The sequence below is a fragment of the Lynx canadensis genome, chromosome B3 (assembly GCF_007474595.2).
Source record: "Lynx canadensis isolate LIC74 chromosome B3, mLynCan4.pri.v2, whole genome shotgun sequence".
Taxonomy (NCBI): domain Eukaryota; kingdom Metazoa; phylum Chordata; class Mammalia; order Carnivora; family Felidae; genus Lynx; species Lynx canadensis.
The window spans coordinates 85,699,797-85,705,817 of record NC_044308.2 but is presented as its reverse complement, the minus strand read 5'-3'; the positions used below and the strand labels follow the sequence as shown (position 1 = coordinate 85,705,817).

Here is a 6,021-nt window from a genome sequence, read left to right as displayed (position 1 = left end):
ACAAAAATAATAAATTTATGGCCACCAACTTCTAATGAGTCCTTAATGTTTCCAGGCCATCATGCTAGATATCTCTAGACCAGTCATCCTCCCATTATCCTCCTTGCCTGTTTCATACCATTTTGTTTCTCATCAACTTCCCACCTCTCCCCCACCTCCCCCGCTCCCCAGTCTTAAACTCAGGTTCCTATTTCACCAAAATTGAAGTAACCAGAAGGGAGAGAATCCATAGAGTTCTACCACCACAACACTGTCTTAACTGCTCTTATATTCTGTCTTCCCAACTGTTACCATAGATGAATGGTCTACCTCAAGGATATCACTCCAGAAATTTGCTCTCTTGCTTCTACATTATCATTTTCTCTCTACTGCATCATTCCCATCAGCATACAAACATACTGCTATCTCTCCATTTTAAAAATAAAAGTATTTTCTCTTGACCCTTCCCTTGCCAACAAGTATCCCCTTTTAGCAAAACTCTTTAAATACTTGTCTGTATTCACAGTTGTCAATTTCTCTCCTTCCATTCTCTCTTATTATCTTCATTGAGGTATAATTTACATACAATAAAATTCACCAATTTGTTGGGTTTTGAAAAATGTAAACATCATATAACAACCACCACAATAAGTTATAGAACATTTCCATCATCTGCAAAATGTTTCCACACACCTTTTATCCTGCCTTTTTTTAATGATTCCATTTTATCTCCACTATTGGTTTATGAATTATACTTGTTTTGGTTTTTTCAATTAATGGTTGTTCTAGGGAGTCCAGTATACATCTTTAATATATCACAGTTTACTTTTGAAAAATATTATACCATATCACATATAATTTAAGAAACTTACAATGGTATATTTCCAAATTCCCCTCTTCCTTTGTACTGTTGTTCTCATATACTTTGCTTCTATGTATGGCTGTAATACATTGTTGGTAGATTTGCTTTAAATAATTATATTTTAAAGAATTTTTTAATAAGAAAACACTTCTGTATTTATGCACATATTTACCATTTCTGGCATTCTTCTTTCTCTGTGTACATCCAAGAATCCTTTATTATATCTTTCTGCATAGGGCTACTGGCAATAAACAATCTTAGCTTTTGTTGGCCTTAAATTTTTTTTTCAAACAGAAGAGCTCACATAGTTATTACTGAACCAATCTAACAGTAAAGAAGCATAGAAACACAGAGAAAAATCATTTTCCCAATAAAATACATCTGACTGTTCAGATAGTGGTGATGTTTTCACCTTGATATGATAAGACACTACTGACTATAATACAGATACAATATGTAGGCCATCTCATGTGCTATTCCTCAGAGACCCAGCTTGGTTCTTCTTCAGTGTTTCCTCTTGGAGTTGTACCTGATTTTGTTACCAGTTTTCATCCAAATCCATCCAAATTAGGGAATGGGATGATTCTGCTTTTGTTTCTTGGCCAAGAATTGCTCAATCCTGAAAGTCTTGTGAGAAAACCTGCTGAGGAACAGAGTCAACTGCATTCATCACAGTGGTAGAGTCAGGAAGTAAGAGCAGTCTTAGAATGTTTTTATTTCGCTTTATTTTTGAAAAATATTTTCACTGGGCATAGGATTCTGGATTGACGTGATTTTGTTTCTTATAGCACTTCAAAGATACTGTGCTGTTGTCTTCTGGTGTGAAGTCGGCTGTCGTTCTTGTCTTGTTTCCCTGGGCTGCTTTAAAGATTTTTCCTGTTATCACTGGATTTCAACAATTGATTATGATATACCTTAAAGCAGTTTAATTTATGTTTATTCTGTTTGGGGTTTCTTGATCTTTTTATGTCTATGGGTTTGTCACTTTCAAGAAATTTGGATTTTTTTCTGGTCATTATTTCTTCAGTTATATTTTATGTCCTCTTCTCTTCCCCAAGTCTCCTCTCCACTGGGACTCCAATTATACATATATTAGACACTTTTATTAGCCCCACAATTCATTGAGGTTGTGGGGTTTTTTTCCCTCTGTGCTTCAAGTTTACTTTCTTTTACAGTGTCTTAAAATTCACTTATCTTTCCAGTACTGTATTTTTTTTATTTCTAGAAATTATATTTGGTTTTTAAAAATATATATATATATCTTGCATATCTCTCCTAATTAAGTTTACATTTCTCTTGACATCCTTGATAATGTTTATAAGATTTATATTACTTGTTTTAAGGTCCTTGTTTATGAATTACATGATCCCTGTCATTTTTGGTTCTGTTTCTATTGATTTTTTAATCTGATTGTACATCAAATTTTACTGATTCTTTGAAGGGCTGGTAATTTTTTAAAAGTTTATTTATTTATTTTGAGAGAGAGAGAGAGCAGCGGAGGGGCAAAGAGAGGGAGAGAGAACCACAAGCGGGCTCTGCACTAGAAGTTCAACAGGTCTCAATTCCTCAAACTGTGAGATCATGACCTGAGCTGAAATCCAAGTCAGACACTTAACTGACTGAGCCACCCAGGTGCCTCTGAAGGCCTGGTAATTTTTAATTGGATGAAGAGTTGTGAATTTTGCTTTACTTATTACTGTACTGTATTGTATTCCATTAAAGATTGTTGAATTTTTTCTGGCATCCAATTAAGGTACTTGTGGATAATTTTGATTCTTTTGAAAAAGGTTTGATTTTAAGCTTTCTTGGAGTGGGTCCAGAACAGGCTTTATTCTGGACTAAGTTAGTTCTATCACTAACTAAGCCAAGACCCTTCTGAGGACTCCAACCAATGTATTATGGGATCTCCTCATTTTGATTGGTGGGAACATGAATGCCTTCCAACACTATGCAATCTCCAGAAATTGTTCTGGCTCTTTTCCCTGGCCTTGGGGATTTTCTCTCATTTAAGTGCAGATCAATATTAGCCAAAGACTCTAGAGGGTTCCTATGGATATCTTCAGGGCTTTTCTCTGTGAAGCACCTCCTTTTCAGTATGTTGCCTTAAAAATCCTAGCTATCGTGATATCCCTGAATTTTTATCTTAATCTCTTCAATTCAGTAGGAGTGTTAAGCTCTTTGGGCTCCCCCTCCCTAGAGTATGACCTGAAAACTGGCTGTAAACAATAAGCTGGGAGATCATAAAGCTCATCTCATCTCCCTTTTCTCAGTGACCAGAGTCCTGTGCTATCTTTTGTCCAATGTCTGAAAACCATTGTTTCATCTATTTTATCATGCATTTAGTTATTTGTAGTTGAAGGGTAATTCCTATTGCTGCTAATTCTTTCATAGTCAAAGGATATACTCTCCTTTAAACTTATTCTAATCAGCATTTGCTCCAGCATTCTGCTGACACTCTTTGCATCAAGGCCACTAATGATCTCCAAATTGTTAAATCTAATACTACCTATATGTAAGATGCACAAGGGCACCTGGGTGGCTCAGTCGGTTAAGCATCCGACATCAGCTCAGGTCATGATGTCCTGGTCTGTGAGTTTGAGCCCGCGTTGGGCTTTGTGCTGACAGCTCAAAGCCTGGAGTCTGTTTCTGATTCTGTGTCTACCACTCTCTCTGCCCCTCCCCCACTCACGCTCTGTCTCTCTCACTCTCAAAAATGAATAAATGTTAAAAAAAATTTAAGATGCACAAAAGACCACTAAGTCCCCTCCAGAACTGATAAAACTATGATAGATGATGTAAGTAGGGTGGCATGTTAAGAGCACTGAATAAAACTATAGCACTTTAGGTCTAAAGAAAACTAGTCATGGATTCTCAAGACTTTCTTAGACAGCATGAAGCTCATCTAGGTGAAATACAACTTGTTTTAAAACATACCCAGGATTTGATTTTTATTCAGGAATGGTGAAGACAACAGAACAGGAGACAATTGCCATTGAAAGGGTGGTTTGTTACTCACTGTTTGAAGAGGAGAGAGACATTTCACACCACACAGGGCAACATGGGGAAGCACAGGGTCAGATAGGAGGCAGAAGGAGCGAGGGGAAATATGGGCAAAAGCCTTTATTTATGGTTTGTGTGGGAAGGAATGAGTAAGGCAGGGTAAACAGCTGATCAGGCATAGGGCTGCATAGTTTGAATTGTTTCAGTGGGCCCTAGTCTATAGGGGTGGTCCCTAGGTGTCCAGTACCTAGCCCTGGGGTAGTTAGGGCAAAGGAATATTGCTTCCTGGAATATAAAAGTGAGAAAGATGGGGTGGTTTTTGAGTACAGTCTCTGGATTTGTTAGTTTGCATACAATAGGTATGCATATGAAAGGCAAGTTGCTATCTCTAGGAATTAGCTAAACCTGGGAAGGGCAGTCCCTCCCCTGTCCACAAGGACCCAACATGTCAAAACATCATAAAATACATATCATAAGAAACATTAATACACAACAATAACAAATTGATCCACCCTACAAAGACTTATCTTCTCCAGGGAATGAGAGAGGGAAGACATAATGATTTCTAGAGACCCTGGTTCAGTCATAGGCCCAGAGGCAGGGCACCAGATTCATTGCAGTATATGGGCCACTGTCTTCTCTCAGCTGGGTTATTGCAGTCTCCTCCTTGCTTCTATTTTTACTTTTCTTCTCCACGCTATACTCCACTGATGTTTAATTGATACATGTCTGATCACATTGCTTATCTGCTTAACACCCTATAGTGTCTACTCGCTACACAGAATCACTCTCAAACTTCCTTACATGGAATATAATTTAGTCTCATTTCTTGCCATAAACCACTCTTCCCCCTCAATGCCCTACACTCACCAAATCTCCCCTCTCCACACATGGTATAATCAGTTATACTGAACCTCCCCTAGTTCTTTAAAGACATCATACTCGTTTAGGAGGAAGATGGCGGCGTAGGAGGACGCTGGGCTCACCGCGCGTCCTACTGATCACTTAGATTCCACCTACACCTGCCTAAATAACCCAGAAAACCGCCAGAGGATTAGCAGAACGGAGTCACCGGACCCAAGTGCAGACGAGAGGCCCACGGAAGAGGGTAGCAAGGGCGGCGAGGCGGTGCGCGCTCCACGGACTGGCGGGAGGGAGCCGGGGCGGAAGGGCGGCTCGCCAGCCAAGCAGAGCCCCCGAGTCCGGCTTGCAAAAGCAGAGGGGCCTGACAGACTGTGTTCCGACAGCAAGCGCGACTTAGCGTCTGGGAGGTCATAAGTTAACAGCTCTGCTCGGAAAGCGGGAAGGATGGAGGACAAAGGGAGGGTGAGCTGCGGAGCCCCCGGACGACAGAGCTCAGTTTGGCGGGGAACAAAGGCGCTCGCCAGTGCCATCTCCCCCGCCCATCCCCCAGCCAAAATCCCAAAGGGAACCGGTTCCTGCCAGGGAAATTGCTCGCTCCGCGCAAACACCCAACTCTGTGCTTCTGCGGAGCCAAACCTCCGGCAGCGGATCTGACTCCCTCCGGCTGCCACAGGGCCCCTCCTGAAGTGGATCACCTAAGGAGAAGCGAGCTAAGCCTGCCCCCCCTGCCGCCGTGCACCTTGCCTACCCACCCCAGCTAATACGCCAGATCCCCAGCACCACAAGCCTGGCAGTGTGCAAGTAGCCCAGACGGGCCACACCACCCCACAGGGAATCCCGCCCCTAGGAAAGGGGAAGAGAAGGCACACACCAGTCTGACTGTGGCCCCAGCGGTGGGCTGGGGGCAGACATCAGGACTGACTGCGGCCCCGCCCACCAACTCCAGTTATACACCACAGCACAGGGGAAGTGCCCTGCAGGTCCTCACCACACCAGGGACTATCCAAAATGACCAAGCGGAAGAATTCCCCTCAGAAGAATCTCCAGGAAATAACAACAGCTAATGAGCTGATCAAAAAGGATTTAAATAATATAACAGAAAGTGAATTTAGAATAATAGTCATAAAATTAATCGCTGGGCTGGAAAACAGTATACAGGACAGCAGAGAATCTCTTGCTACAGAGATCAAGGGACTAAGGAACAGTCACGAGGAGCTGAAAAACGCTTTAAATGAAATGCAAAACAAAATGCAAACCACCACGGCTCGGATGGAAGAGGCAGAGGAGAGAATAGGTGAACTAGAAGATAAAGTTAT

General features: G+C 41.6%; 1 pseudogene; it reads right to left on the bottom strand.

Annotated features, from left to right (window-relative positions):
- Positions 1-1,321: 1,321 nt before the first annotated feature.
- On the bottom strand, positions 1,322-1,551 carry LOC115517278 (annotated as a pseudogene).
- Positions 1,552-6,021: the final 4,470 nt, after the last annotated feature.